The following is a 12,665-nucleotide window of genomic DNA, read 5'->3' as shown; positions in this document are numbered from 1 at the left end:
CTGAGCTGTCTCTGGTCACTGCTGAGTGTGACAGCAATGTACCGAGTCACCGGGGGAGCAACCAACCAAGACAAGTCAAGGTCCTTTATTGTCATCTGAGAATCATTGTATCATAATCAGGTTTATTCTCACTGAAATATGTCATGGAATTTGTCATTCTGCAATAGCAGAAGGATGCTATACATAAATTATTTAATAAATTACAATAAGAGGTAATTGTTCCTCTTCTGAGGTGTGTCTATTTCAATGCGAGGAGTATTGTGGGGAAGGCTGATGAGCTGAGGGCATGGATTGACATATGGAATTATGACATTGTAGCCATTAGTGAAACTTGGTTATAGGAGGGGCAGGACTGGCAGCTTAATGTTCTACAGTTCCAATGTTTCAGATGTGATAGAGGCAGAGGGATGAAGGGTGAGGGTGGGGGGTGGCATTGCTAGTCAGGGAAAATGTTTCAGCAGTGCTCAGGCAGGACAGATTAGAGGGCTTGTCTACCGAGGCCATATGGGTGGAGCTGAGAAACAGGAAAGGTATGATCACATTAATGGGGTTGTATTATAGACAAACCCTATAGTCAGCAAGAATTGGAGGAGCAAATCTGCAGAGAGATAGCAGACAACTGCAGGAAACAAAGTTGTGATAGTAGGGGATTTTAAGTTTCCACGTATTGATTGGTAAACCATCATATTGTTAAAGTTTCCACCATATTGTTAAAGGTCTAGATGGGTTAGAGTTTGTAAAATGTGTTCAGGAAAGTTTTGTAAATCAACATATACGTAGTCAGTACTACGTATATCTGACTACGTATATCTTACGTATATGGTAGAGTGTATTGTACAGCACCAATATTTGTAATAAAAGAATGTTTAAAAAAGGGGGATCAGACAGAGAGAGAATCTGCTTCCACACAGTCACATCAGATACAGCCAGGGTCAGACACAGAGATAATCTCCCTGCACACTGTCACATCAGATTTTTTTCCCAAACTATACTTTATTCAGAAATATTACAAAATAAAATGATTTACAAAAACCATTCCTTGACTCTCAGTCCTTATTCACTAAATAAAATTATTTACAATAAATCATGCATTGACTCGCAGTCCTTATTCCAAATAATCATTCATTGTCTCTCAAACCTTAGTCAAAAATGAAACCTATTTACAATAAAACTGTTTACAATGAAAACTAGGGGTTGACTCTCATTCTTTACACATTTCCAGCCACTCCTGTGGCACTATGTTTATTCATCTATCCACACCGCTGATGAAGGATGTACTCCTCCCCACCCGACCCCTCGCACTCCCGCGGGTGACGGACCCTAAACTGTCGTCCTTCCCCAACGGGCCTTTGTGGTGGCTGCACCAAGTTTCAGTGCATCTCTCAGCACGTCTTCCTGCAGGCGAGCGTGTGTCCGCCGGCAGCATTCAGCCGCGGGCATCTCCGTGTGCTGGAAGACCATCAAGTGACGGGCTGAGAGTCGCGGGACCAGCTCCTCAGCCAATGGTCGCGGGTTCTAATGAGAACACTGGGGATCGCTGCATTCCAACAGGAACGCTTGATCTTTTCCAGAAAGGCCGAGAAGATTTCTGTGATGTGCTAAGTTGTGTCCATAACAACCTGCATTTTCCTGTCGTCGCATGCTTGATCATAATGAGGTAGATTGTGAGGTCATTACGATCCAGTACTTGACCACACCAAACTGCAGGCTGAGTGCAGTTTGTCCGAGTGCACAAGGGGAGGAGAGTTTCCTTGCTGTGCTCAGCTGTTAAGACACATTTTCTTGGAATCACGCACAAACTCAATGGAATTCTGCAACCTATATGGGCTGGTGGTCCTTGGCCTGTCGATGGGTGGTGCTGCCACCATCATCGGCTGGTGGTCCTTGGCCTGTCGATGGGCGGTGCTTGCCACCATCATCGGCTGGTGGGCCGGCCAGAAGTTCGCCAAGAAGCAGCCCAAAGCTGTGACAGCCAATCGGCACAACCCAGCCACTAGATTGTGAAGAGAAGCCCATCACTGAGGAAGTGAAGCCGGGGGCTTGACTGCGCACTCTGGACTACTGGTCAAGAGAATCAACACTAGGGATTGTAGGTTAGAAGCCAGAATAGGGAGGAGGGGAGTATTGAATCAGGGAATGGAGGAAATGAGCAGGGCATCTCGTCACAGGGACTGACTGGCAGATCGAGGGATAAGTCCTGACCCGGCTCCCGGGCATATCCAAACAGAGGTGAATGAATTAGAGCTAAGCCCCATGGATGAACACTGGAAATGAGAGGATGAACATAGAACATAGAATAATACAGCACATTACAGGCCCTTCGGCTCACAATGTTGTGCCAACCCTCAAACCCTGCCTCCCATATAACCCCCCACCTTAAATTCCTCCATATACCTGTCTAGTAACCTCTTAAACTTCACTAGTGTATCTGCCTCCACCACTGACTCAGGCAGTGCATTCCACGCACCAACCACTCTCTGAGTGAAAAACCTTCCTCTAATATCCCCCTTGAACTTTCCTCCCCTTACCTTAAAGCCATGTCCTCTTGTACTGAGCAGTGATGCCCTGGAGAAGAGGCGCTGGCTGACCACTCTGTCTATTCCTCTTAATATCTTGTACACCTCTATCATGTCTCCTCTCATCCTCCTTCTCTCTGAAGAGTAAAGCCCTAGCTCCCTTAATCTCTGATCATAATCCATACTCTCTAAACCAGGCAGCATCCTGGTAAATCTCCTCTGTACCTTTTCCAATGCTTCCACATCATTCCTATACTGAGACACAGTACTTCAAGTGTGGCCTAACTAGAGTTTTATAGAGCTGCATCATAACATCGCATCTCTTAAACTCTATCCCTCAACTTATGAAAGCTAACAGCCCATGAGCTTTCTTAACTGCCCTATCTACCTGTGATGCAACTTTCAGGGATCTGTGGACATGTACCCCCAGATCCCTCTGCTCCTCCACACTACCAAGTATCCTGCCATTTACTTTGTACTCTGCCTTGGAGTTTGTCCTTCCAAAGTGTACCACCTCACACTTCTCTGGGTTGAACTCCATCTGCCACTTCTCAGCCCACTTCTGCATCCTATCAATGTCTCTCTGCAATCTTCGACAATCCTCTACACTACCTACAACACCACCAACTTTGTGTCGTCTGCAAACTTGCCAACCCACCCTTCTACCCCCACATCCAGGTCATTAATAAAAATCACAAAAAGTAGAGGTCCCAGAACAGATCCTTGTGGGACACCACTAGTCACAACCCTCCAATCTGAATGTACTCCCTCCACCACGACCCTCTGCCTTCTGCAGGCAAGCCAATTCTGAATCCACCTGGCCAAACTTCCCTGGATCCCATGCCTTCTGACTTTCTGAATAAGCTTACAGTGTGGAACCTTGTCAAATGCCTTACTAAAATCCATGTAGATCACATCCACTGTACTACCCTCATCTATATGCCTGGTCACCTCCTCAAAGAACTCTATCAGGCTTGTTAGACACGATCTACCCTTCACAAAGTCAGCCATGCTGACTGTCCCTGATCAGACAGTGATTCTCTAAATGCCCATAGATCCTATCTCTAAGAATCTTTTCCAACAGCTTTCCCACCACAGACGTGAGGCTCTCTGGTCTATAATTATCTGGACTATCCCTACTACCTTTTTTGAAAAAGGGGACAACATTCGCCTCCCTCCAATCCTCCGGTACCATTCCCGTGGACATCGAGGACATAAAGATCCTAGCTAGAGGTTCAGCAATCTCTTCCCTTGCCTCGTGGAGCAGCCTGGGGAATATTCCATCAGGCCCTGGGGACTTATCCATCCTAATGTATTTTAACAATTCCAACACCTCCTCTCCCTTAATATCAACATGCTGCAGAATATCAACCTCGCTGATATTGTCCTCACCGTCATCAAGTTCCCTCTCAGTGGTGAATACCGAAGAGAAGTATTCATTGAGGACCTTGCTCACTTCCACGGCCTCCAGGCACATCTTCCCACCTTTATCTCTAATCGGTCCTACCTTCACTCCTGTCATCCTTTTGTTCTTCACATAATTGAAGAATGCCTTGGGGTTTTCCTTTACCCTACTCGCCAAGGCCTTCTCATGCCCCATTCTTGCTCTTCTCAGCCCCTTCTTAAGCTCCTTTCTGGCTACCCTGTATTCCTCAATAGACCCATCTGATCCTTGCTTCCTGAACCTCATGTATGCTGCCTACTTCCACCTGACTAAATTTTCCACTTCACTTGTCACCCATGGTTCCTTCACCCTACCATTCTTTATCTTCCTCACCAGGACAAATTTATCCCTAACATCCTGCAAGAGATCCTTCAACATCGACCACATGTCCATAGTACATTTCCCTGCAAAAACATCATCCCAATTCACACCTGCAAGTTCTAGCCTTATAGCCTCATAATTTGCCCTTCCCCAATTAAAAATTTTCCTGTCCTCTCTGATTCTGTCCTTTTCCATGATAAGGCTAAAGGTCAGGGAGCGGTGATCACTGTCTCCCAGATGCTCACCCACTGAGAGATCTGTGACCTGACGCAGTTTGTTACCTAATACTAAATCTAGTATGGCATTACCCCTAGTTGGCCTGTCAACATACTGTGACAGGAATCCATCCTGGACACACTTAACAAACTCTGCCCCATCTAAACCCTTGGAACTAGTCAGGTGCCAATCAATATTAGGGAAGTTAAAGTTACCCATGATAACAACCCTGTTATTTTTGTACCTTCCCAAAATCTGCTCCTCGGTATCTCTGCTGCTACCAGGGGGCCTATAGAATACCCCCAGTAGAGTAACTGCTCCCTTCCTGTTGCTGACTTCCACCCATACTGACTCAAAAGAGGATCCTGCTACATTACCCACCCTTTCTGCTGCTGTAATAGTATCCCTGACCAGTAATGCCACCCCTCTTCCCCCTTTTCCCCCCTTTCCATCCCTTTTAAAGCACTGAAATCCAGGTATATTGAGAATTCATTCCTGCCCCGGTGCCAGCCAAGTCTCCGTAATGGCCACTACATCATAATTCCATGTATGTATCCAAGCTTTCAGTTCATCACCTTTGTTCCTGATGCTTCGTGCATTGAAGTACACACACTTTAGCCCTTCTACCTTACTACCTTTACACCCTTTATTCTGCTTATCTTTCTTCAAAGCCTCTCTATATGTTAGATCTGGCTTTACTCCATGCACTTCTTTCACTGCTCTATTGCTCCAGGTCCCAACCCCCTTGCAAATTAGTTTAAACCCTCCTGAACCATGCTAGCAAACCTACCAGCAAGGATATTGCTCCCCCTCGAGTTCAGGTGCAACCCATCCAATCTGTACAGGTCCCACCTTCCCCAGAAGAGATCCCAATGGTCCAAAAATCTAAAACCCTGCCCCCTGCACCAACTCCTCAGCCACGCATTCAACTGCCATCTCCTCCGATTCTTACCGTCACTATCACGTAGTACTGGCAGCAATCCTGAGAATGCCACCCTTGAGGTCCTGTTCTTCAGCCTTCTGCCTAGTTCCCAAAACTCACACTTCAGGACCTCATCCCTCTTCCTGCCTATGTCGTTGGTCCCAACATGTATTACGACTTCTGGTTGCTTTCCCTCTCGTAACAGTATGTCATGCACACGGTCAAAGACATCCAGGACCCTGGCACCCGGGAGGCAATAAACCATGCAGGTTTCCTTCTCACATCCACAAAGTCTCCTGTCTGCTCCCCTGACTATAGAGTCTCCAATGACGACAGCTCTCCTCTTCTCCATCCCATCCTTCTGCACCACAGGGTCAGACTCAGTGCCAGAGGCCCTGCCACCGTGACTCACACCTGGTCGGTCATCCTCGCCAACAGTATCCAGGATGGTAAACTTATTATTCAGGGGAATGGCTACAGGGGTGCTCTGCACTACCTGTCTACTCACCTTTGCTTTCCCCCCTCAGACTGTCACCCAACGACCTGCTTCCGGCAGCCTAGGTGTGATTACCTCCCTGTAGCTCTCATCTATGACTGCCTCATTCTCCTTTATGAGTCGAAGGTCATCCAGCTGCTGCTCCAGATCCTCACACGGTCTTCCAGATCGCCCAGCCGCAAGCACTTCTGGCAGATGTGACTCTGCGGGAGAGGGGAGTTCCCCCAAGACTACCACATCTCACAGGAGAGGCACATCACTGTCTCAGGAGGCATTGTAAAGACTAACTGGGAACAAGCTCGTCCTCCGCCTCTTCTCATCAAAGCCTCTCGAGTCAAAGCCTCAAATCTCCACTCTTTCACTGGCGCACTCACTCACTGGCCACTTTCCATGAGAAGGAGGAAAATGGAAGCGAGGATAAAGGAACCATCAGAGATCAGCAAGAGCAATCGTTTGGTCCTGGAAGAAAGACTGGAATCCCCATTCTCGTCAAAGGGATGAAGGTAAAAATGATAGTTTAAATAGATCTGTCCATGTGTACATGTAAGAATTTGGGAATAAATGTATAGGCACAACTGCTGTATTAAGTTTTTTTATATAAAGGGGACTGTGTTCCAAAGACTTTGGGGCTCTGGAATATCCAAGTTGTAGAAGGCTACTGATGAAATGCTGAGAACTGGGGCTAGTATAGATGAGGTGATTGAAATGATGGGTGGAAGGGTCTGATTCTGTGTAGATCTCTCGATGACATGTCAGACATCACAGACCCTTTGTTTACCTGCAGTCTCCCACCCACCTTCATTATCTAACTGCCCCTTCCCCCGGTACGGGACAGTGGAGAAGCAGTTAGAGCAACGCTCCACAGGGCCAGTGATCACTGATCAGGATGCAGTTCCACTGCTCTCTGTAAGGAGTTTGTACATTCTCCCCAAAACTCCATGGATTTCCTCCAAGTTCAATTGAAAGCTTCCAATTTCCCCCCTTCCTGGTATCGATTGTGCAGAGGAGTTTCACCAGGATGCTACCTGGATGACTTTAACCCATCCTCATGTAGTCTTATGAGGAGAGGATGAGCACGTGAGGGCTTTTCCCTTTGGAGTGAAGGAGGGTGATAGGATTGTACAAGGTCATAACAAACATAGATCGAGTGGATAGCCAGAGATATTTTCCCAGGGTGTGAATGGCAAATGCCAGGGAGTGTACACAGAGAGTGGTGTGTGTGTGGAAACACCCCAGGGGTGGTGGAAGAGGCAGATGCATTAGGGACATTTAAGAAATAGCCATACAGAGCACATGAATGATAGGAAAAGGGGGTGCTCTATCTGGGGAGAAGGTTATATTGATCTTAGAACTGGTTAAAAATTTGGCACAATACTGTGGGCTGAAGAGCCTGTAGTGTGCTCTAGTGTTCTATCTCACTCATTGCAATACCTTTCCCTCTCCTACACATTAACACCCTCCCTCTCTGCTCCACTGCTCTCCCCCACCTTCCTAACTCCTGACCACTTACCCCTACCTCACCAGATCCTCACTCTCCTCTGGTCTGTTCCATCCCCTCCATTCCACTTCCCCTTCACTACCCACTCCCCCCAGCCTCCACTTCCCTTCTGCTGTCACTCCGACTGATGCGTCCTCTCTGTGTTCCTCCCAAGGTCTCATCGAGGACAATGATATTAAGACCATGCTCAAGGGTAGTCACATGCTGAAGTTCAAATCCAGCTCGTGGATGAAGACAAACTGCAGGAAGACTGTTGGACGCTGTGGTACAATTCCAAAAAGATCCAGGAGCCAAACATGTGAGTGTTGCTCAAGTCTTGGAGGGATGGTGTGATGGCAAACGTACTTTAAAAAGTTTACAAAAATTGTCTTGGGCACCAACAATTGCAGGTATTAGTCCTTGATTCCTGGTATGGCACCATGCTCAGGCCAGTAGAGTTACTGTCTCATTGCACAGTGACCTGGATTCTATCTTTTATTGATTCTATTTTATTTGGAGATAGAGTACAGACAGGTCCTTCTGGCTCAATAGGCCAAACCACCCAGCGGTCCACCTGTTTAACGCCAGGAGGACAATTTACAACAACCAATTAACCTACTAACTGGCCAGTCTTTGGACTGTGGATGGAAACCGGAGCACCTGGAGGAAACTCCCACACTCACAGGAAGGACATGCAGACTCCATACAGACAACACTGGAATGGGTGCAGAGGCTGCCAGGGGTGGTGGCGATAAAAGATCAAGATCAGCTTCATTTGTCACACGTGCATTGAAGGTAGAGTGAAATGTGTCAAATCAAATCACCAAAGGTTGTGCTGGGCAGCGCACAAAAGCATCACCATGTCCTGGTACCAACACGGCATGCCCACAACTCACTAATCTTACCTGAATATTTGCAATGGTAGCACCAGGAGCATGGCGACAATTGCAGGCTGTGTCCGGCACATCCTCGAACTGTATTGCTTGTTGATGCAAATGAGGCATTTCACTGTTTGCTTCGATGTACATGAGACAGAAAGCTCATTTTACCTTAAATCCCAGAGGTTGGATTATAATCTGCCAAACAAAAGGAGCGAACTAGGACGAGTCTCAGCAACTCTGCCAATGTCACATGACTCCTGAGAGTCAATGCCACAGCCACCATCCATTCAACCACAGAGTCCACCAAGCTCGTCCCATTCGCTCACTTTTGGCCCAAATCCCTCTGAACTTTTCCTAAACATGTACTTAACCCAAATGTCTGAAATATTATTATTCTACCTGTCACAACTCCTTCCTCTGGTTGCTCGCTCCATGTGACAACACCCTGGTGTCCCTTTTAAATCTTTCCCCTTGCACTATAAACCTCTGTGCCCTAGTTTTTGGTTCCATGTTCCTGGGTAAAGATTATGTGTATTCACACTTTCTGTGCCCCCTCATCATTTTCCTCACCTCACTTTCCCAACGTTCCAAGGAATAAAGTTCAAGTTTGAGTTTGTTGCCATATGACATTATGTACAACCAAATGAAACAACATTACTCTGAACCACAGTGCACCCACTGAATATATCACTCTGACACATAGACACAAGGTGAGAGTCTGAGCCTGCCCAACCTCAGACCCTCGAGTCCTGCCCCCCCCCACACACGCACGCACGCACGCACGCACGCACACGCACGCACGCGCGCGCACGCACGCACGCACGCACGCACGCACGCACACACGCACGGACGCGCACACGCACGCACGCACGCACGCACGCACGCACGCACGCACGCACACACGCACGCACGCACACACGCACGCACGCACACACACACGCACGCACACACACACGCACGCACACACACACGCACACACACCTCGCTTGCAGGATTCATCCTGATGGAGGATGTTGGCCTGAAGTGTTGACTCTATTCCTCTCCATAGATACTGCCTGACCTGCAGAGTTCCTCCAGCATTTTAGGGCACCACAAGAGCAGAGGGGTTTGTGCAAAGCTGTTGTTGCTCAGGTTGGGGAGTGGGCAGGTAATAATTCAGAGATTCAATACAGAATCCACTGATAATGAGTAAATACATTAACCACTTATTTACAAACAGTAAAACAGATGATCAGCCAGCCTGAATTACAAAACCAATATCAATAAACATTCAGTAACTCATCAAACTCAACAGGTATTTTGCTAAAACTCACCAAGCTGAACAACTACAACTACAAAACTAAACATTCCACAAACAGGTTCCTAGCTAGGGAAACAAGGGGTGGTAGAGGGAGGATTTCCATATGGGATGGTTGTGACGAGTGCTGTACCACAGGGGTGAGTGCTGGTGTCAGATTGTTCGGAAATTGCCCAAGTGTGGAGAGAGATACACACAGACTTTAATACAAATATTTCATGGTTTTAAGAGAAAGAAGAACAATAACCGCTAGCCAACATGGCCACTTACTAAAACTCTCAAATTGAAAGTTAAACGACAACACCACAGCGGAAAGGAATATGTAAATACTAAACGAACACCACTCATTTCCAGTGACAGTCAAAACAAGACAAGGACAAAGGTAAGCACGGAGCGTAACATTGCTGTGCTTTGCTCAGTCTCAACAAGGCTACAATGAAAAGAAGGGAGTTAAATACCACTATAATCAATCAACTGGAATGTGCATATTCACGAGCACAATTAATGAACCCGCTGCACAGCCTGACCGCGGGGGTACGTAGACCCTGCAGTAGAGTCCGTGGTTGTGACAGCCGGGCACATTTTCGTTTGTCATTTGGGAGGAGAATGGGCTGCCAGTGGTGGAGGCGGAAATGATAGGGTCTTTTAAGAGACCCCTAGACAGGTACATGGAGCTCAGAAAAATAGAGGGCTGTAGGCTTTCTATGTGTCTGCGTAACACACAGAGCACCATCGTTCAGTGAAAACCAACTCAGACACATACAGGTGGGGGGGGGGGAGGATGGTTATTACACTGTCCAGGTACAGTCAGGGTGTCCCACAAACACACAAATGAACACTTTATAGATCGAACTAAAATGTAACAATAAATGAACTTCAACTTCCCACCATACTCCCACAAACGCATCTTAAAACAAGAACAATAAATAAATGCTGGCCACCTGGTAGGACGGGGCGAGAAGTTGACCATGTCCCCTCCCCACTCCCCCACCGGAGCGCCACTACAGATATATATAGATTGAGATGCATTCTACATTGAATTGGAATATATATCTAAGCAAGGATGAGAGTTGTGCATTTAATATTGCAGTAATATTTGAGTATTATTGTAAACATACTGTATTTTTGATTAAACATTCTTTGTTGGGGGGTCACGTGATGTCATGCCATTGATCGGGCGCTTTCCTGAATAACTCCTACAAAAAGCTCTTCACAACCTATTTATAAGGCTCTCATATAACCTTAATAAAAGCAATGGTTAAAAGGAAAAATCATGGAAATCCTACTGGCGCTATCGCTGCCGGCCTTGCACTCCCGGAAGCGTCTGGAGTTGAGGGACACGGGAGCAAGGGTGATGAGGCCTGCTCGTCGGATAGATCCTCTGAGCCTGTGGAAGGTCCGAGGACGGCTGCAGCGCAATGCAGTGACGGCTCGGGTAGTGACTGCGAGGCTGCAATTCATGAGTTGGCTGATGCAGTCCGGACTATAACCGGTAGGATGGACAAATTCAAGAGCCATTTAGACCTTATCATGCAAGAATCTAAGGAAATGAAGCAGACTTTGGAATCTTTAAATTTGCGAACCCAGGATTTAGAAAATAATATGAAGGATGTTGTGAATAGATTATAAAGCCCGGAAAAAGAAAAAGATTCCTGGAGAACTGAGAAAGTAAAAATAATGGATAAACTGGACTCAGTTGAAAACTATAGCAGAATAAATAATATCAAAATAGTGGGTTTAAAAGAGGAACTGGAAGGAAGAGACGCAGTAACTTTCTTTCAAGAATGGATCCTCAAAGTTCTGGGGAAAAAGCATTTTGACAAAGAATTCATTATAGAAAGAGCCCACAGGACTTTAATCCGCCGACCACCTCCAGAGCAAAGGCCCTGCTCTATACTTATATGCTTTTTGAAGTATCAAGATAAACAAAAAGTATTACGAGCTGCAGCAATAGAGACCAGAGAGAGAAATGGCCTATTAGAGTTTGAAGGGGGAAAAATATTCTTCTTTCCAGATATTAGTGTGGCCTTGTTAAGAAAACAGAAAGACTTTGACTTAACAAGGAGGTTATCAAAGAATAAAGGTCTTCAATATTCTTTATTATATCCAGCAAAGCTGAGAATTACTCTGTCGGATGGAGGGAGGAAATTTTTTTACTAACCCCCAGGAGGCGATAAACTTTATTCAAAAAATATCTGAGACATCGTGATTCAGAATATTCTTCTGGAACAAGAGGCCTAGAAAGATGTATCTTGGACAAAGTATATGAAGAAAATTATTTGATTTTCTTTATTAATATAGTTTAATTTTAACAACATTATAATCTTGAACTTCGAATCTATATGATTATGGATGAAGACTATTATGATTAGAAATATTGATTATGGATCGTCTTTTTGAATTATACTACTTAGGAACTATATAGCTCATCTAATTTTGTTATAACTAGTATGAATAGCTTTGATTATATAGATATTATCTCTTGATATGTTTAATTTTTGGTATGCTGGATATGTACTGTTATAATATTTAGGGTTATATTTAGTAAGTTTCTTTGAATTCTCCTCTTTATTTGGATATTTTGCTATATTAATGATATTTACTTTCAATATTATAGATTATGTTAGATATTTAGTAATAACGGGTGTGGAATATAATTTATTTTTTCAGATGTTTAATTAAGGAGTTATTGGGGGAGTGGATAATTTTTTCATCTCTTTTTTTTAAAAAAAAGATTAATTATGTTATATGTTAAAGAACGTCCATCTTTAGTGCAATGTTTATCGGACCCCACAGTAAGAGGGGTTAAGGCGCCGTGGACTTGGAGCGTCAGTTGGGAGGGTTTTTCTCCCTTTCTTTTTCTTTTTTATATTTCTTTTTTTCTTTATTTTCTTTCCTCTTTGGTTTCCTTTCTATTTTCTATACTCTATTGAGAATGGCACCAAATATCTCAGAGTCACTCAAAGAAGTGGGATTAATTTGTACGTTTTTTATGGGCAGGATTTATCAACCAATAAAATCTGATAACTATGAATAGAGCAATTAAATTTTTAAGTCTTAATGTTAATGGGATAAATGGACCGATAAAGAGGAAA

At 45.1% G+C, this 12,665-nt stretch overlaps 1 pseudogene; it reads left to right on the top strand.

The window, feature by feature from the left end:
• Positions 1-12,665, top strand: part of LOC140732500 (cytochrome P450 2D20-like) — a 75,024-nt pseudogene that overhangs the window by 35,109 nt on the left and 27,250 nt on the right.

This window comes from Hemitrygon akajei, chromosome 8 (assembly GCF_048418815.1).
Source record: "Hemitrygon akajei chromosome 8, sHemAka1.3, whole genome shotgun sequence".
Taxonomy (NCBI): Eukaryota; Metazoa; Chordata; class Chondrichthyes; order Myliobatiformes; family Dasyatidae; genus Hemitrygon; species Hemitrygon akajei.
Note: the sequence above shows the minus strand (reverse complement) of the source record. Positions and strands in the feature narration are given on the sequence as shown.